This window comes from Dipodomys ordii, unplaced genomic scaffold, assembly GCF_000151885.1.
Source record: "Dipodomys ordii isolate 6190 unplaced genomic scaffold, Dord_2.0 Scaffold18, whole genome shotgun sequence".
NCBI classification, from domain to species: Eukaryota; Metazoa; Chordata; class Mammalia; order Rodentia; family Heteromyidae; genus Dipodomys; species Dipodomys ordii.
Window position 1 is genome coordinate 126,542 of NW_012267234.1, and position 20,553 is coordinate 147,094.

The following is a 20,553-nucleotide window of genomic DNA, read 5'->3' on the forward strand; positions in this document are numbered from 1 at the left end:
AAAGAAAAAAGCCAGAAGTGGCGCTGTGGCTCAAGTGGTAGAGTGCTAGCCTTGAGCTGAAGAGCTGAGGGACAGCGCCCAGGCCCAGAGTTCAGGCCCACGAACGGAACCAAAAAAAAAAAAAAAGTAACAAACCTCTTTCTTTCTTCTTTCTCTCTTTTGCCAGTACAGGGGTTTAAACAGGCTCATTCTAGGTGTGCTTGTGTTGGTTGCTACTCTACTGATTGAATCACACCCCAATCCCAGCTTTTTGCTGGTTATTTTGGAGATAAGAGTATTGTGGATTTTTCTGCCCAGGCTGGCTTTGAATCATGAAGCCATAGAGCTCAGCCTTTTGAGTAGCTAGGATAATAGGCATGAGCCAACAGTGCCTGTCCCCCACCCCCGGCCACCCTCCACAGTTGAGGGGCTTGAATTCAGTGCCCGGGCACTGTCCTTGAGTTCTTTTGCTCAAGGTTAGTTCTAGTAGAGCCACAGCTCTACTTCTGGGTTTTGAGTGGTTAGTTGGAGATTAGGGTCTCGGGCTGGATTTGAACTGTGATCCCCAGATTGTAATAACCTGTGAGAAAATCCACGGAGGCATGGTTAAAGGTGACAAAGGAGTTTTATTAGTTGGTTGGCAACCCTGTCCTGGGTTACCTCAGAACTGGGCCTAGCAATCTCCAAGGGGGCAAGTATTTTCCCCCCTTTTTCCTCCTCCCCACAGAGGCCTCTCAGCTCTTCAGGGGCCCTTCTGCTCTCTATGGGCCTCTCCAATCTCCGCAGGCCACTGCCCTCTTCACAAGCCTTTTGGCTCCCTGCAGGCCTCTCCACACTTCACAGGCCTCTCTGATTTCCACAGGCCTCTGGTACAAGCCTCTCTGATCTCTGCAGGCCTCTCCACTCTCTACAGGCCTTTCCACAAGCCTCTCAGCTCTGCGCACTTCTTGGCCCTGGGCACGCCTCTCCGCCCAGCGTCTCCTCTGGCATGGGCCTCTCTGCTAGCTCAGGCCTTTCCACCAGCCTGGGTCTCCCCTCAGGCCAGCTCAGGCTCTTCTGAAGCGAGCTGGGGACACTGCTCCTCTCAGGGTGGTGCTGCTCTTGCTGCGTGTTTCTTGTGGTGTTTTTTCCCCCTTCTCTATCTCCACCCCCCAGAGCCCACTCCTCTGGTGGCCCACCCCCCCCAAGCTGCCCTTTGACTGCCCCCTCCCTCTGCCTGGCATAGGTGGTGGTGATGTTGGAGTGGGGCAGGATGTCCCGCCCCGCAGGTTCTTACAAGATCTCAGCCTCCCGAGTCGCTAGGATTACAGTGGTGAGCCACCAGCACCAGTCCTGCTCTGGTTATTTTTAAGGTAGGATCTCACTTCCTATCTAGTCCAGCCTGGACCTCAGTCCTATTTGTATTTCACTCCATAGCTGGCATAATAGGCAAAACCCACCATCTCCAGCTTTTACTGCTGAAATGGAGTCTTGCAAACTTTTTTTTTGGTCTGGGCTGTTCTAGAATTGCAATCCTCCTAATCTGCCTCTTGAGTAACGAGAATCATAGGTGTGATCCACAGGTGCTCACCATCCCTGGAATTTTTTTTACCATTAAATGTAAATGATGACAAAGGTAGTATATGTAATAATAGCTCATTTGTTAGTCACTAGCATTATCACCATGATTTTTTTGTGTGTGCTGATACATAGGACTTGAACTCAGAGCCTGAGCACTGTCCCTGAGTGTTTTTTTTTTTTTTGGTCGGTCGTGGGGCTTGAACTCTGGGCCTGGGCACTGTCCCTCAGGTCTTCAGCTCAAGGCAAGCACTTTACCACTTGAGCCTCAGTGCCACTTCCAGTTTTCTAGTGCTTTATTGGCGATAAGAGTCTCCCAGACTTCCCTGCCCAGGCTGGCTTTGAACTGTGATCCTCAGATCTCAGCCTCCTGAGTAGCTAGGATTACAGGCGTGAGCCACCAGCACCTGGCTCATTCCTGAGCTTTTTTCCCCTCAAGGCTGATGCTCTAGCACTTGAGGTACATCTCCACTTCCAGCATTTTGCTGGGTAATTCAAGATAAGATCTTGTCTCAGACTTTCCTTCCCCAAGCTGGCTTTGAACCGTAATCCTCAGATCTCAGCTAGGATTATACGCATGAGCCACCAGTGCCTGTCTGACCCTTTTTTTAGAATGCTAGAATTCTGAAGCATCTAGATGAGTGTCACCTATTGGCCTCTCCCTTTGGCTCATGCTACATAGCAATGATTCATTAGCCAGGCACAAACCTTGGTTGGTGTCACTACTGCAGAGCTATTCCCCAGGGGTAGTCTTGGGGCTGGGGGAGATACAGGGGTATGACTGTAATCGTCAGGAGCAATAAGCAATATGGTTTTCTCACGGCGTTCCTCTTTGCCAAGGCTGACTCCCTGCGAGCCTCCGCCCTGTGAGTAAGGAAGGTTCCATCCTTCGTTGCTGGGACAGTCATGGGAGAGATCCTGCCTCTGTCCCCAAGGGGTTTCAGGGCTAATCTGGGAGGAATTGTGACAGGTGACTTCATCAGGAAGAAAGAAAACTGTTTTATGGTGCTGGGGACCAAACCCAGCATAAGCCCTCTACCACTGAGCCCTGAGCCACACCCTCACTCAGCTCTAAGCCTTCTTTTAATAGAAAACTTTAGACATGTGTTGGAGGTGGGGGTGTAGCTCAGAGATATAGAGTGTGCTTACTATGTGTGAGGTTTTGGGTTCCACTGTCAGAACTGGGGCTGGGGGGAGGAGGAAGGGAGGTTCAGAAGCGGCCAGCTCATTTATCCACAGGGAGACAAGAGGAAATGTTTTCCTACAGTATCTCAGCTTGCTCTGAAGGATGAGGCCTGGTACTGGCGGCTCACCCCTATAATCCTAGCTACTCAGGAGGATGAGATCTGAGGATCACTGTTCTAAGTCAGCCCAGGCAGGAAAAGTCTGTGAGACTCTGATCTCCAATTAACCATAAAAAGCCAGAAGTGGCACTGTGGCTCAAGTGGTAGAAGGCTAGCCTTGAGCTGAAGAACGCAGGGACAGTGTTCAGACCCTGAGTTCAAACCCTAGTATGGGCTAAAAAAAAAGATAAAGGAGGAAAGGACTGGTTGTACAGTTTAGTGGAAGAGTATTCAACTAGTATGCATGAGGCCCTAAGTTCCATCCTCGGCACCAGACAGGAGAAAAGGCAGCAATACCACCTTATAGAAAATTAAAGTGCATCCCTTCCATTCATTACAGTGTGCTTTTCTGTGGATTTTCTTCAGGAACTGATTTTTGTATGTGTGTGTGTGTGTGTAGTCGCTCATGGGTCTTAAACTTGGGGCCTGAGCTAGCACTCTATCACTTTGAGCCACAGCTCTACTTCCAGTTTTCCGATTAGAGACAAGAGTCTCATGGACTTTCCTGCCTGGGCTGTCTTTGAACTGGGATCCTCAGAGCTCAGCCTCCTGAATAGCTAGGATTATAGGTATGAGCAACCAGCACCCGGCTGAACTCATTTTAATAAAGTACTAACATCTACAGAGTACTTAACATGAAGCAGAATTGTCTGATGATAAATTTAGTTGTCACCCCACAAGGGAAGTAGTACTTTCTTTTTTAGCCATTGCTAGGGATGGAAGCCAGGGCCTTGGGCATTCAAGGCAGGTGCTCTACGCTGAGTCTCCCACACTCCCCACCTGGGAAGCAGTTAAGTACTCTGATCAGCCCATTTCATACACTAGGACCAAAGCTTTGTGCTTAACCAAAGTCCATACAAGCCCAGGCTGTCCTTTGGCCCTTGTTTCTAACCCCAGGTATGCTAGGCTCCAGCATAAGTCAGACCTTCAAGCTATTCCTCTGGGGAGCTCAGGATGGATGCAGGAAGGGAGCAGCAAGGCTGGCAGGAAGACCTCTCTCCTAGCTTGTATTCCAGCCCTTCAAAATGCTCCACTGAATAGGCATCATGAGACTGATGTCTGCAGATCACATGGTTTGAAGCCAGCCTGGGCTTAAACAGGTTTGAGAGAGTCTAGCTCCAAAATAACCAGTAACAAAGGTAGACTGAAGGTGTGGCTCAAGTGCTAGAAGCAAGCAAACAAGCAAGCAAGCCCAGTGAGCCATACCAGGGTGTAGGGGGTGGAAAGCATCATGGAAGCCAGGCATAGTCATACCTATAATCTAGTTCCCTAAGTGGTGAGAACGGGACAATCACAGTTCAAGGCCAGCCTAGGCAGAAAATTTCATGAGACCCTCTTCTTAACCTCTAGCCATGGTGCCTGTCACCCCAGCTACACTGGAGGCTGAAAATGGGAGGATGACAGTTCCAGGCCTGTCCAGGAGACTGCATCTCGGTGGAGAGAAGCTGGATGCACACAGTGGTGGTGCCTGTGATTCCAGGGACAATAAGGAGCCTAAAGCAGGAGGCTGGAGGCTCAGGCTCACAACCCAGCAAAAGACTGGGTTGGAGAGAAGCCAGCCTCACAAGTACAAGGTCTCGAGTTCAAAGTCCAACACTGCCAATATAGGGGGGGGGGAACAAAAAATCTCATCAGCTGTGTTAATCTTTATGCACCAAGGTGAGCAGTGGTGTGTGATTTTTTTCTTTAAGTGGCAAAAGTAGCAGCCAGTGTGAGATGAGGTTGCCATAGCAACTGCTTAGTTGACATTTTTTTTCCCATTTCCCCAGCTATTTGTTTTGGGCAGGTGGGGCAGACATGTGTTCTTGGGGGCGGGGTGAGCATGTCCCCGTTTCCCCCTGCCTATGTTTCTCACTGATTCCAAGAAGACTCCAGTGGGGGGATTTATTAGTCAGTGCACAGAGAACCCCATCTCAGCATCCACCATGAGCAGCACCCACCATGTAAAGGTGGGTGCATAGATGGGACAGTGGCTCAGTACAGGGCCACACAGAGTGGTCACCATACAGCCTGGTGACACCTGGTGGGCTGTTCCACACTGGTTTGGTGAGCCAAGTTATGTAGGGAGAGTTGGGAAAAATGGGGTGAAAAGGCAGTGTGGCATTCCTCAAGAATTCAGGAATCAAGCAAAGGAAGGGAGGACGTCCAAGACCGGACTGATGGAATCGTAACCCCTTTGTACAACTCTTTAATAGCAATAAAAATGCATTTTTAAAAAGAATGTGGGAAGCCCCTTTTATCTTCCCAACATTCTCATTCTTCTACACTAGATCTCCCATTGCTAAAACAGGAAAATGGACAGGAGGAGACTCAGCAAGGGGGAACAGTTATAACTTGGCTTTACCTGCCAGGGCAAATCCAAGCATCCTTGTGCCCCGGCAGCCCTGGCTTGGTCCTCAAAGCCACGTGGGATTGGAGGACTACGCACAGGCAATACTAAACACAGCCCAGGGAGTTGCCTACACGGCTGTTTGGTTACAGCCCTGCCTGCGCTTGTCTGGCTTGGTGCGTGTCTGTTACCAAGCGAACGTAGGCGAGACTGTGTTCAGAAAGCACAGATCGGGGTGGGAAAATAGGACCTGTCAGCATCTCAAGTTTTGTGAGGGATAGGAAACATTTTTAAAGTGGAAAATATTGCTTTTGTGACTTCACCGGGAGGGAAAGAGGAGGCTGCAAAGTTGCTAAGTGTTCCCAAACACTAGATGTTCAGGCTGCGGAGCTCCATCATGGCTTGGCTTCACCCCCATTTCTTCATGGACTTTGCTCTTAAAGTCACCACAAATCTCAAAAAATAAAGTCTATAGAATCTGTGCAAAAATAAACAAGGCAGCACCAGATACAGATGCATTCTCAGGCAAAAGAGTTAGAGACCTCATTTCAAGGCAGTACCTGGCTTACTTTTGCCCATGTTTGCCCAGACCAGCCCGAAACTAATTCTCTTACCTATTCTTCCCAATAGCTAGGCTAATAGGGATGTATTTATTCTTCTGACTTCTTGTTTGAAAGGAGGACTCTAACTTTTTGCCTGCCCTCTTCTCCTACCCTCTAATTTCTAAATAGCTGGAATTACATTAGTGAGCTACCATATCTAGCCCTAAAATTCATTTGAAATGTCTCTTAACTGAAATGCCCCCTCCCTCTCCAAAAAAACACCACCAAAACAAAAACAAGCAAAAACTCCTATAAGCTGAAGGCTCCTTCCATTTCCCATTCCTTCATTTTGTTTTCTATGTCATTGAAATTTACCTTACAGAATTTCCTATAACTTGAAAAATGTCAGCATACTGACGCACAGTATTGTTCAGTGCTTTATATTTGCACTTGAATACAGTACATGTCAGGTTTAGGCGCAGGGATTTTTTTTCCCCCTGGAATCAAAAATTTATACATGAGCCACTCACGTTTGTCAGTTTGACAGTTTCTCTTATTTTAAGCACACTTCTCTGCTCATTGCCATCTTTTTCTACTGACAGCGCTGCTCTAATTCACACCCTCATTGGATGGTCCCTTCCCAGTTACTCTGAACCAAAACCAAAAAACCTAGTGCTAAGGCTAAAAACATAGCTTGCTTGCCAAGTGTTTGTCTAGCATGCACAAGGCCCTGGGTTCCATCCCCAGCCACCCCCCCCACACCCGCTAAGCCATCATCAAGTCCAGGGGACCTACCCGGCAAGACAGATGACAGCCCAAGCCAGATCCTCACCAGCACCCACTTAAAAGGATCTTTTCTTTCTCACCCACCCACCAGAACACAGACTCCCAGGAAGGGTCAGTCCAGCATCAGCCTGCCCAAGGTTAGCATCCCTCAGGCCAGGAACACTGCGCCCCCCCTCCACCCCAGTACTAGCAAACATTCCAATGCATATTTATGGGGTGCAGGACTCAATCAATCAAACAGAGCTAGATAACCAACTTGTAAATAATTCATGCAATCTGGTACAGCAAGGCTGTCATCACTCAAAACCTAGCCAACCCCCATTGCAGACTACCTTTTTTTTTTTGTCTCTAAGAACAACAGCAAGACAAACAATGTAACAAGAAGGCAAGCCACAAATTCTGTTCAGTTATTGTCCACAGCACTAATAATTTGATATTTAAGTCCCTGCCCTGGTAGCTTTCCCTGCACAGCCCAGGGAGAGGGTGGACGCGACTTCCTGGTTAACAGACTGGCAGTGGAGATCCAGCAGACCTATTCTTCTTGCCCAAGATCACGGTAGGCAAGTGGGCAGAGCCTGCCTGCCATCCCCTACTGCATCCTCCAAGTAAGTAGCTTAGCTACTGCGTGCTTCCATTGTGTAAGCACTGATTTCAAACACGTGTTCAATCCCAGGCAAAACAGGAGTCAAGTGTTTTGGATAACAAGACTTCCAACAAATTCAGAAGCACTTGTTAACGATTCGACCATGGTCTCAGAGTGGAAATCTTAAATGCTCCTTTTTATGGGGAAGGGAAGGGATTGGGGCTTGACCTTAGGATCTGGGTACTGTCCCCAAGTTTGTTTTTTTGTTTTTGTCAGTCATGGGGCTGGGCACTATCCCTAAGCTTTTTTGCACAAAGCTAGCACTCTATCACTTTGAGCCACAGCTCCACTTCCAGATTTTTTGGTAGTTAATTGGAGATACAAGTCTCAAGGACTTTCTTATCTGGGCTGGCTTCAAACTGTGATCCTCAGATCTCAGCCCCCTGAGTAGCTAGGATTACAGGTGTGACCCTCCAGCACCCAGCTTCCCCAAGTTTTTTTGTTCAAGGCTGGTACTCTATCAATTGAGCCACAGCTCCACTTCTGCCTTGTTTTAAATTTTGGTGGTTCATTGGAGATACAAAGTCTCACAGACTTTCCTACCTGGGCTGATTTCAAACCACCATCCACAGATCTCAGCCTCCTGAGGAGCTAGGGTGACAGGTGTGACCCTCCAGTGGCTGTGCACAAGGCTAGGATTACACACTCACAAGGCTTCCTGTGACCACCCCATCTCACCAATGGGGATGCTGGCCTGACCCAGGAGAACCCCTGTGTGGAGCCCGGGGCTGTGCCCAGAGCACTCTCGCTCTGCTCCATCCCCAGCCCTCACCAAATTAAGAGGTCTCTAGGCAAGCTTTGCTGTCGAACAGCAAAGGCCCCAGGCTGCTTAAGAAATGCAGAGGCCATTTGTCCATCTTTTAACGGGTTGAAATCCCTGACCCTGCACCTGCGCCCATGTCCAGTGGGGGCTCTTGGGCCATCCAGTGGACAAAACTCCACCCTCAGATAGGAAGAGGCTGCCATTCGCTGGACAGATTCTACTGAAGTGCTGAATCCGTGGAGCAGCCCGTGGAGAGTTCTCCTCTCAGGCCTCACATCTCCTTGCTCTTTGCTTTCTCCTCTCAGAGACAGATTTGAGGCTGGTTCTTCCAACTCCCTAAATTAACTGCCTCCTGTATAAACTGCTTTCCTATTGCAAAACCCATCCTCAGTGGCTGGCACCCTGGGTAGAGGGCAAATCAGGCCTGACTCAATTACCAGTGCCGGCGCTGGTAATTCTAGACTTCTAGAAGAACCTCCGTACTCATTAGAAACACCTGGTACACCTCTGAGAGTTACAGCTGGGAAAGAGTTTGAGTAGAAAATGCTAGAAATACCTCAATATAGTACATTTAGACACGCTGACGACAGTTAAAACATCATCTTCCACCCCGAGAAGGTGCTCCCTTTAGCTAAAGACCACACAACCCCCTTGGGTAATGCTGACTCCTTACCTGTAGGCCAGGACCTGGGATCTCAGAGCCCAGGCCGCCTCCTGGGAAAGAGGTTTGGAGCCTGTTAGAAACATGGTTGGAGGGTCCAGGGCCTGACCAGCCCCTGCCAGGGGCCTCGTCTGGGTCTGGGCGGGAGTCTTTCTCGCAATCTCCCCTCCTTGAGCCCCAGCTGTTCCAACTCAGCCACACCAGAGCCGGGACTACAAACATGATGCTCTAAGTCCGGCCTGTCTCCCTCCAGTCTGGAGCCCTCAGTAGCCCATGGCCTGGAATTTTCTGCTTGATTCCCCAATTTCTCTCTGGACTCAGAGATGACCGTGTTGAACAAGGCAAGCATTCAGTCTTTAGCCCAGCAATTAAAAGTCTTTGGGTGACTGGCTTCCCACCCCCCCTTCCACAAAATGACACGGGTCACTAGCATGGGCCTGAAGACGTGACTCTTTAGGGTACTTAGCCAGCTGGTACCCATGCAGCTTTGAGAAGAATTAGAATTGTTACAACAGAGGAGAGAAATAGTGACGGGCTCCTGGCTTCCGAGTGGAAACGAAGGCATCCAAAACCCTCACGATGTAGCACAGACTGGCCTTGAACTCTCAATCCTCTGGCCTTAGATTCCTGAGTGCTAGGATTACAGGCATGAACTACCACGCTGGGCAGCCTATCATTCACAATTCCATGGACTCTGCCTTTAAATGTAACCCAGAATCTGGCCCTCACACAGCTCCCACCATTCACCTGGACTTCTGTAACACAGTAACCCCACGTAACCGTTTCTTACCTCAGCAGCCAGCGCGACTGTGTTCAAATTGAAGACAATTCCCATCGCTCTCCAGTTCAGAGCCTTGGCCCCACCAGACAAACACTAGAGGGGCCACTCTGTCTCTGGATGGGACTTATGATGATCACCACCCGGAGTCCTGGGACCCTCAGAGACCAGCTCTTGAGCTGTAAGGTGCCACCTCTGGTACAGATAAATAGCCTTACAGCTGTTAAATGGCAAGACTAAATACTGAAGGCCAGCCACAGCTGCAGGTACTAGACTGAGCATGCCCAAGGAAACCCGCTCACCTGAGCCTCTGGGGGCCATGCTGTGCAGCACACATAGGTGTAAACTCTCTGGTCAAGCGCTTCCCGCACTGGACCACCCAGGCCAGCCCTCTCCTCTCTCTCTCCATCTGGTTGTTAATTAGAAATGCACAAAGCAGATTAGAAACGTCACCCACGTGGCAAGTTTAGAGCTGTGTCAGCAGTCCATGTTGGTTTCAAGCTCTATCTTAAACACTTAAGTACTGGGATTTGGTTGTTGTTTGCTTGCTTGCTTTTGCTGGTCCTGGGATTTGAACTCTGGGCCTGGGTGCTGTCCTTGAGCTTTTACACTCTACTATTTGAGCCACAGCTCTGCTTCTGGCTTTTGGGGTTGTTAATTAGAGATAACAAAATCTCACAAATGGGTTGGGAAGGTGGCTCAGTGGTAGAGTGCTTGCCTTGCATGCATGAGGCCCTGGGTTTGATTCCTTAGCACCCCATAAGCAGGAAAAGCTGGAAGTGGCGCTGTGGCTCAAGTGGTAGAGCACTAGCTTTGAGCTGAAGAGCTGAGGGACAGTGCCCAGGCCCAGAGTTCAGGCCCCACGACCAGCAAAAAAAAAAAAAAACTCACAAACTTTCCTGCCTGGGTTGGCTTTGAACCATATTCCTAAGTAGTCAGGATTACAGGTGTGAGCCACCAGTGCTTGGCTAAGAGTTTATCTTTGGCCTCCAGCATGTGTTCTACCTCATAGCTACCACCCAGGCCACAGAAGTTATATTTTTAGATTGAGTTTAGATGCTTAAAGAGTCCATTGCAAAACAATTTAAAAATACTCTGAGCAATTACAGTTGGAACATCTTTGCTGTTAACTAGAAAAATCAGAAGCCAAGGTTTTGTTAGTAAATCATTCTTTCCTGTCTAACTGCCTGGAAACTGTCATACATTTTGGGGGAGTCAGTTAAAACTCTCAGCTCATTTTGCCCAGATGGGGACCCGTGTGTTTCTGTGATGCCCTGGGGGTGTCCAAGTCGGGGTGGCTTTGTTATATAATGGTTGTTTCTTTAGCATAAAGCTGGAAGGGAACCAAGAATGACTTCAGTGACGAGGAAGGACCGAACCGCAAGAGCTGAGTTTGGGACCAGCTTCAAGGTGCCTTATGTATTAGAGCACCTGTTTAGCATGTGCAAGGATCTGGGGTGATTCCCAGCCTCTCTTACCCCTCCCCAAAAAAACAATCTTAGGAAGCTAATTTCCAGTTCGATGTGGAAACTACTACACTGTCTTGCTTGCTAAACAAAAGACCTAAGGATGACTGCTTTTATTTTTTTTCAGCACTGGAATTTGAACTCAGGACCTTGCACTTGCTAGACAGGAGTTCTGCTGAGCTACACCCCTCAGCCTTGTGGGTTTTTTTTTTTTTTGCTTGCTTGTTTGTTTTTGTTTTTGTTTGTCGGTAGTGGGGCCTGAACTCTGGGCCTGGGCGCTGTCCCTCAGCTCTTCAGCTCAAGGCTAGCACACTACTACTTGAGCCACAGCACCACTTCTAGCTTTTTCTGCTTATGTGGTGCTGAGGAATCGAACCCAGAGCCTCATGCATGCAAGGCAAGCACTGTACCACTGAGCCACCTTCCCAGCCCTAGCCTTGTGTTTTAAGTTTACATGGTGCTGGGCATCAAATCTAGGTCCTTACACATGCTAAACATAGATTTTTGCCAAGGAGCCAGGCCACTTGAGCCAGTTTCTGATAATGAAGTCTCAGACTTTTGTGACCCATCTGGCCTCAAACTACGTGGTCTGGATCTGAGCTTCCTAAGCAGCTAGGATGACAGGCATGAGCCATTGGCTCCCCGGGTCTGCATGATTTGTTGTTGTTGTTGTTGTTGTTTTTTGCTAGTCTTGGGGCTTGAACTCAGGACCTGGGCACTGTCCCTGAGCTTCTTTTGTTCAAAGCTAGCACTCTACCACTTGAGCCACAGCACCATTTTCAGCTTTTTCTGTGTATGTACTACTGAGGAATCGAACCCAGAGCTTCATGCATGCTAGGCAAGCACTCTACCACTAAGCCACATTCCCAGCTAGCTGCGTGATATTTTTAAGCACTAGACACCTGTGATGTCTCTAGGCAGCTGGAAAGAAAAACTGTAGAGGTTGAGATTCACATTTCCAAGGTAGTACAGTTTCTGTTAGAAAAGGAAAATCTAGAGACTCTAGATTCCCTGCAGTATGTGACATTCAAGTTTGTTTTGTGTCCAAGGTGGAAAATATTCATGAAAAAAAAAGCCCACAAAAAACATGGCTTTGGCAGGGAATTTCTAGGATGATTTAAATTCCTTTCTCTTCTCCTGCTCTACTAAACATGAATTCTGGGGTCGAATGTTCTTCCCGCCTGTGCCAGGCTAAGCCACACATTCCTGTGTCTCAGTGATGGGGCATGGGGCTCAGCCATGGGGCCAAGGCAAGTGTGGCGGGCTTGGACCTGCAGCTCTGTGACCGCAGTGTTGGGGTGAGTGTACAGAGGCAAAGCCACAAAGCCCAGATTCCAGAGGTCAATGTATCCACTACACACCAGTTTAACAGATCAATTGCCTTCTAGAATCTACGTGATGATGCAAACTTATACTAGCAGATTCATTGAGCTACGCTGCAGGGGAGGGGCAGAGGTTGTGTGTGCTCACTTTATCCTTACAGGATTAATTATTTTGAAATTCTTATTAAGAGCTCCGTGTGTGCAGGGGGCACGCGGCTGGAAATCTGAAAGTCCGTGCGGGCTGAGCTGAAGTTAGCGCCCTCTATAGGTTAGAAATGGAAAAAGTGGAAAATAGAGACCATGGGAACAAAAGGCTGAAGTGGCTGTGTTAACATCAGAATAACCAGCCCAGGAAGGGGTGAAGGGGGGGGCACTACATAATGTCTCGCGAGAGAAAACTTTGTCCTGTGACCTGACCTAGGCAAATTCAGCAGCCACCCTCAGCAACTCCCATGTCACGCCGTCCATCGGAGAGAATCCCAGGCCCTTCATGTCCAGTCCCCCTCCCTGGGGGTGATCCAGCTTTTGGTCAGCTCTTAGTTGACTGCAAGATCACTGATCTTGGAGGTCACACAATTGGGCCACACTTAAGTTTCCCCCTAACTTTGTGCTAGAGCCCACTGTGTTGGATGCCTATAACAATGCCACTCAGGGTACTTTGCAAGGACTCAAAGGCCACTCTGGCTGAAAGATACTCTTCACTTGCAGAGGTATGATGGCACTGGATGGAAAGAGGAGGTGTGAGGCATCCCTGACTCCATATTGTGTGTTTATCCTGTTGCCTTACCTCTGGGGTCAGACGTTATTCATCACCACACACAGACACTGGAGAAGTTCTGACCAATATTATAAAATAGGGTTAAATTGACCTAGATTTGCCAAGTTGCTCTCCCAGCCTTGGAGGCTGACATCACGTCCTGGGCTACCATGACTGGAAATGTGAGCCATGAAAGAAGTGGAAGGAGGGGACACCTGACTGAGGTCCTGGAAGGTCTCCACCCATTCCCAGAAGACATGCACAGTCCTCCCCCTTATTACCCTATTTCTCTCCCTCATTATTCCTATCCTAATAAGATACAAGTTGATTTATGACCTCGGCTCCCTCTTCTCCATTCTTTGATCACTAGTCTTTTTGTTGTGGTGGTGGTGGTGGTGGTGGAGGGGCAGTGCTTGAACTCAGGGCCTGGGGTGCTGTCCCTGAGCTCTTTTGCTCAAGGCTAGTGCTCTAGGGTGCTCTATCACCTCGAGCCAAGCACCACTTCTGATTTTCTGGAAGTTAATTAGAGAGAAGAATCTCATAGACTTTCCTGCCTGGACTGACTTCAAACTATGATCCTCAGATCTCAGCCTCCTGAGTAGCTAGGATTATAGGTGTGAGCCACCAGTGCCTGGCTAATAGTCTTTTCTTATTCCTTACTACTCTACTGTCTCTGTCTCTAGTGATAGACGACCTCCTTATCAATTTTGAGAGCCAGAGTTCAAACTCTAGTACTGCTAAAAAAAAATAATAATAATAGCAGAAAGATGCCTGCTGAAAGACCCATGATCTGCTCACAGAAAATATAAACAGGCATTTTAACGGCCTGTGTTGCCTTTTTTTACGTGGTTAGTTTTTTTTGGGGGGGGTTGGTTTGGACACAAGGTCTCACTATAGAGAAGACTGGCCTCTAACTCTCCAGCTTCTAGCTAATGTTGCCTTTTGCTGTTTTGTTTTGTTTTGTTTTTGCTCCAGGTTATATAATTTGGGGTCATTGACTTTCTTTACCTCAGTAATTCACAGGCATGCCTTAAAAAAAAAACAAAAACCTTCCTGCCCTTTGACAAATTTAAATGAAAACACATAGTAGAATTCTCAAAAGAGACTTGAGTTCCATGTGTGTCAAGACAAATGAAGAGAAAAATATTCTGCAGACATATGCTCTGGCTTTATGAAAAAGAAGGTGAATTAAGGTCGGGGGTGTGGAGAGTGGTAAAGCACTTGCCTAGCAAGGGCAAGGATATGAGTTCAAATTATAGTACCACCAGCACCACACACAAAAAGCTTAAATAACACGAGGCTTTTACTTTGCACTCTTTTGTGACTTAATATAGGGCTGTAAGGTTGCGTTCCCCTTCTTATTTCAGAGCAGTTTCTGTTCTGAGGAAATTAGAGTTGATTTGTTATCTGTGTCTGTCCCATGACTTTATACTATCAGGAAACAAGGGTGATAGTTTCCCTGATTGCCAGGGCAGACATGAAACCCTTCCAGAAATGTCTACACTAAGAACGCTTGCTTCCCACAGACCAAAAATAGATAGTTGACTGATGTATGCACTCTGCTCATGTAGTTTTTTTCCTTGTTTCCGTTTCCATATTTAATCCGCATTGCTCACCCCCCTCCTCCAAAGATTTGGGTAACACCACCAAAATGGTTGTAGTTCCAAGTACAGAAAGGGCTAGGGTATGGCTCAGTGAACACCAAAAGTAAAACACAAAACAAGCCAGGTGCAGGTGGCACATACCTGTAATCCTAGCTACTTAGGAGGCTGAGATCTGAGGATTGTGGTTCGAAGCCAGCCTGGACAGGATAGTCAGTGAGACTCTTACCTCTAATTAACCACCAGAAAATCAGAAGTGGAGCTGTGGCTCAAGTGATAGAACACTAGCCTTGAGCAAAAAGAAGTTTAGGGATAGAAGACAGGCTCTGAGTTTAAGCCCCAGAACCAACACACACACACACACACACACACACACACACAAGCAGAGTAAAAGGGTGTCACTTAAAAGGTACTAATTATGGTTGATCCCAATAACCTCTGAGCACCCCTCTCCCCATGGGGTCCCACATTCCCAAAGAATCTGTACTGGCTCTGCCACACCTCTGCCATCTTCACTGATCTTAACATTTCCCCCTCATATAGCCAGGCACTGGCTCACACCTATAATACTAGCTGCTCAGAAGGCTAAAATCAGAGGATCTAGGTTCTTATCAACAATAAACCAGCAAAAAAAGCAGCTAGGAATGGAAGTGTGGCTCAAGTGGTAGAATACCAGCCTTGAGTGAAAAAGCTAATCAAGATCTTGAGACCCTGAGTTCAAGCCCCACAAGTGGCATGTGTGTGTGTGTGTGTGTGCACGCATACACACACACACACACACACACACACAATTCACTCATCTAATTCTCTTCCTATACCCTGAAGTAATACAACAGTTACACTGAGGGAGAGAGAGCAAATGTGCAGTGCCTTCACCACCTGAGCGCTAGGATTACTGGTGTGCTCTACCACACTGGGCTCAGATGACCACCTCTTAATCCCTGCTAGGAAACGATGGAAAGGCAGAGTACAGTTTCACAAGCCATGCTGGACTCTCAAATGAAATAGCTTACATATTTCCATTCGTCCCCACTCACTCTTATGGCCTGTCCTTCCCTACCACCGTGTCACTGTGAAGACTGAGATGATTTCTCTCTCTCATAAATCAAATGCAGCTGACCAGGGCAAGCATTCCGGAAAGTTCCCCAGGAGACACTGTAGGCAGCTGGAAGGACTGAGCCAGGCAGCTGGGCGTTCCCAGTGGACGCTGATAAAGTGCTGTGCACAGTGGAATCCAGGAGGGCAGAGGGTGTGTATGACCGAAATAGCTTTCCCAGCAGGTAAAATATTTTCAAGGCCGGGGAGTCGAGTATTGATCAGCAGTGTGTGTACACCATCAGGAAATGAAGATGGGCTGCTGGGAACAAATCCCAGCAAGTGGGGGCAGGGGAGTTGACTTCCTCTCTGCACCCAGAAGCTCCAGGATTGGTCCATCTCACACTGGCTCTCCTTCCTGTCCTCCAGTCTCAGAATAAAGAAACGGAGCTGCTGGGTGCCCACAGTTCATGCCTGTAATCCTAGCTACCAAGGAGGTTGAGATCTGAGGATGACAGTTCAAAGCCAGTCCAGGCTCCAATTAACCACAAGAAAATCAGAAGTGGGGGCTGGGAAGGTAGCTCAATGGTAGAGTGCTTGCCTTGCATGCAAGAGGCTCTGGGTTAGATTCCTCAGCATCACACAAGCAGAAAAAGCCAGAAGTGGTGTTGTGGCTCAAGTGGTAGAGCGCTAGCCATGAGCTGAAGAGCTGAGGGACAGTGCCCAGGCCCAGAATTCAGGCCCACAACCCAACAACAACAACAACCAAAAAAAGATAAAGAAAACCAGAAGTGGGTCTGTGATAGAGTACTAGCTTTGAGTTCAAAAGTTTGGGGATAGCTCCCAGGCCCTGAGTTCGAGCCCCCCAACTGACAAAAAATGAAATAAAATAAAAAAAGGTTTGTAAAATGAGCCTCAAACACCCGCCCCCAAGGATCCAGACTTTACCGCTTTTGAATCACAGCCCCCCAGGTTCACTGGACATACAACCCACCTAGTGTGCAGAACTTTGAATCTGGTAGCCCGTATAGTTGTAGTAATAAGAAGGTAGTTAGTGCTTTAGTCAGCCACAGGGAAATGGGGTGTCTCTGCACTGAGAAATTCTTCAAAAGACAAGATTCTCCATGGAAAGGATCCCCTACGTCCTGGGCTTTCCTGGACCAAGCCCCTTTCTCCTGACACAAAGGCTGCCACCAACAAGGCCACTTCCGGCTGCCCTTGGTGACAGTAGGTCCAGGAGACAGCCACAGTAGTGGTGGGCATGGGCGAGAGGGCTCTGCTGGAAGCAGATTTCTGACCATTGAAAGGAAAATGCCAGGATGAGTCCCCCAAAAAAGGGGGGTGCACATAATGATGCAAGGAGGGATCTAGAGCTCCCTAGATGCAGCCAGGGAGGGAAGCATTTTCTTGTGTGGTCTCTTTTTTTTTTGTTTTGTTTTGTTTTTGGGTCCAGTGGTAGAGCCTGAACTCTGGGCCTGGGCGCTGTCCCTCAGCTCTTTAGCTCAAGGCTAGCGCTCTACCACTTGAGCCACAGCACCACTTCCGGCTTTTTTCTTTTTGCTTATGTGGTGCTGAGGAATCGAACCCAGGGCCTCAGGCATGCAAGGCAAGCGCTCTACCACTGAGCCATCTTCCCAGCCCCATTGTGTGGTCTCTTATAGTCCAGTGGGACCGGCTCTAAAGGGGGCATTTAGAATGCTATTACAACTGCATTAACAAAAACAATTTCAAATTTTTAATCTAAGGAGATGAAGTACATTTCATTACAATCCCTTCCCTTCAATGCCCGGTAAGTAATTCAGGCCACAGAGTTCTAAGAACTCTCAAAGGCTCTTATGCACATGGCCAGTCTCTGTGTCCCAGGGAAGCTGGTGAATTAGGAAGTCTCTCTTCAGCATGCACACCACCAGCACCAGCACCACACACGGCCCCCAGCCCAGGTCCAGTCCTCACCTCACACTGCTCCGCCACCCCAGCTTTAAATTCATATTTGTTCTGGTCTCTGGGTCTCCAGGAGGCGGCCTTCCCAAGGAGCGTTTCCACCCAGGCCATTCCCTGAGTCCTCTTCCTTCCTGGGCGGCTCCAGAGTCTTCAGACTAAAGTCCACAGTCCTGGGACTCCTCCTCAGGACACATCTGTCCCTGTGTCCTGTGCCCTTAGACCAGCCACAACCCGCTGCTCCCCAGCAGAGCCTGGCCTGGCCCTCCCAGGAAGCTGCCTCCCATTTGCAGATCCCAGATGTCCAATGCTGCCTCAAAAACCCTCCCTGTAAACCCTCCAGGGCTGGGGCTGAAGCTCAGGGTTACAGATTCTTAGCTCTCAGCTTGCTAAGTAGCTAGGATTACAGGTGTGAGACACCTGGGCCTGGCCTACATAGGTTTGTTGTTGTTGTTTTCTTTGTAGTTGCTGTTGTTTCTATATTTCTTGATTTCTTAGGACCCTCCATCTCATGTTTTTGATCAACATCTGCTTCTGGATGACAAAGCTCATCTTTTAACAAATAATGAGGGGGAAAAGGAGTGTGTGTGTGGGGGACTCTGGCAATTACTTATTTTCCCTGAGTTTCTGTTGCCCATTTGGAAAACCAGAGTTCCATCCAGTGAGCCTTGTAGCGCCTTCCAGATCTCCGCTCCAGCCTACTGGGCCCTGGGCCCATTGCGATAACCCGACTTTTAGCACCACCTAGTGGTCATCTGCATGCATAGCAAGCAGGACCACTAGGAAGGGGGTGGAGGGCAAGGGAGGAAGAGCCGGGTGCTATTACACTGTGACACAGTCAACAAATTAGGCCAAATCTGCTAAGAGGAAGGGAAACCTGGGAGGGGGACAACTTTCGTCCAGGTGAGGGAATGACTGATTAACTTCTAACACCTGAATGGGACGTGATGAAGCCACCAAAGGACGCCTGGGCACTGAGGGTCTCTTCTTCTTTTATCAGCTTACTTTAATGAAACAATTTCCTTGGGAAGAAATGCACTTTTTAAATTCTAGCAGAGTTGCTAGTGAGTCACACTCCCAGCCCGGAAAACATACTTTCCAAGGAGCTATAACTTTGAACTGCAATGATTCAACTACAAATTAAGAACATTTCTGATAGCTATTGCTATCTATCCTAACGCTTAAGTACAAGTTTTGGGGCTTTTTTTTGAGACAAGGTTTCTCTACATAGGCAATGCCTGCCTCAAACTCTTGACCCTTAGCCTCCTGTGTGCTGGGATTATAGACATATACTATCACACCCAACTCTGCATTATTCAAACAGCCAACTGAACAAATAAAATGAATTTAAGCCTAGACAATTTAATGAACATACATGAAAGCTTTGCATAATCTGTCCTCAGAGCCATGTTCTGACACTTTTTATGGGCAAAACAGACATTGTGAAAGTAGGTACTTTATAGGCCCTTAAATAATAATAAGGGCACATAAATGGAAGCAAGACAAATCAGCCCTACATATAAAGAAACCCTAAAGTGAGATTTCATTGCATTACACAATTCCAAACAATAACCTATATCTATATGCATATTACATTCTAAATCGGTTGTTATTCATCTCATTCATTGGCTTCTGCTAGATTCTCATTCAGTATTACTGTACATGTAATAATGCATAACCTGGGAACATATACTATCACAAATAGTATGGTATTTTCCAAGCCCAAATAAAGCCAATTGAACTGACAAGAATGTGAATATTTAGCAACAGGGGGGAAAAAGTCACCTCCAGATGGCTTCCTACTTGGCCCATGTATGAACAACTTAAACCTGCTTGAAAGAGCAAGAAACAGAGGGCTGGAGATGCGGCTTGGTGGAAGAATACTTACCTACATCATAAGGCCTTGGGTAAAACAAGAAGGAACTGCCAGCAGGGAAAATGAGTCAGCATGCTTATGGTTGGGGCTGGAATCCTGTGAGTAGCTCTGGGCCCCTGTGTGTCAGATACCAGTCAGACATCAAAGAACACATGTGTATAGGTGACAGAAGCAGGCCTCTGCGAGAGTCTTATATTTTACCTGTCTTTCAACATATGCCCTGACCTGTGAGCTTACAGCTAGGCCTCTTTTGTGGCTCATATACACATAAAGACAATATGTCCCATTTGGATCGGCTTGGTTTTAGTTGACAAATGCAAAAAGAGTTTCAGCCAGGTGTGAGTGGCTCATGCCACTCAGGAGGCTGAGATCTGAGAATCAAGGTTAAAAGCCAGCCCGGGCAGAAAAATCTAAGACTCTTCTCTTCAATTAACCACCAGAGAATTGGAAGTGGTAGATTGCTAGCCTTGAACAAAAAAGCTCAGAGACAGTATCCAGGCCTCCTGTGCACCACTGCACCAGTCTGAAAACCAAACTTTAAATAAAGAAGCAATGAAAATTCTCCCAATGCTTAAGATCGATGCCCCAAGCATATTGTCTGACAAGAAAGACACCTGCAAATGAATCCCACTTCCTTTAGAACACATCAAGTTCAGGTGAAAATGACCTTTCTATATTCACCGCCATTGAAATGTAAATGTTGTTGTATATTTCCCTTAATGCCTGGGTCCCTCAATTCCATTAGGAAATTCTGTCTGCCCACAGATGGCCCCTTATCGCCTTTTTGCTCTTTAATAAGTATGTGTTGTCTCAAAGTCCAGCTTTTCCTAAGAGTTTGTTTTCCTGCAATGACACTGCACAATCCTGCCTCTCCTTACAGCCTGCTAGATGTGAGCGGAGCTTGATGAATGGGCCTGCCACAGCCTTGAGCTGATATCATCCAACAAAGGCTCAGCCGGGAAAACGGCCCTTCTTATCCTGGCCGTCCCAGCCCTTTTGTCTGATAAGCTGTATGAACCTTCCAGATATACCTAGCATTCCTTTGGGGGTTTTGGTAATAACAAAGGGATGCCTTATTGTTAACAAATTGAATCGGTCATTGAAATTATTTAATTCACTAGAAAGAATTTCTTTGGTTCAAATAATGAGCTTCCTATGATGGGCGGGTGGGTTTCCT

The 20,553-nt window shown here is 47.6% G+C and overlaps 1 protein-coding gene across 4 annotated transcripts in view; it reads right to left on the reverse strand.

Annotated features, from left to right (window-relative positions):
• Positions 1–17,599, reverse strand: part of Kifc3 (kinesin family member C3) — a 73,500-nt gene extending 55,901 nt beyond the window's left edge. For 2 of the 4 annotated variants that reach the window (XM_013012910.1, XM_013012904.1), the window contains exon 1: positions 17,516–17,599. The gene's annotated coding sequence lies outside the window, so the exon portion shown is untranslated. The remainder of the gene's footprint in view (positions 1–17,515) is intronic. The other 2 variants (XM_013012902.1, XM_013012903.1) reach the window with 1 other exon arrangement.
• Between the last annotated feature and the right edge of the window lie 2,954 nt (positions 17,600–20,553).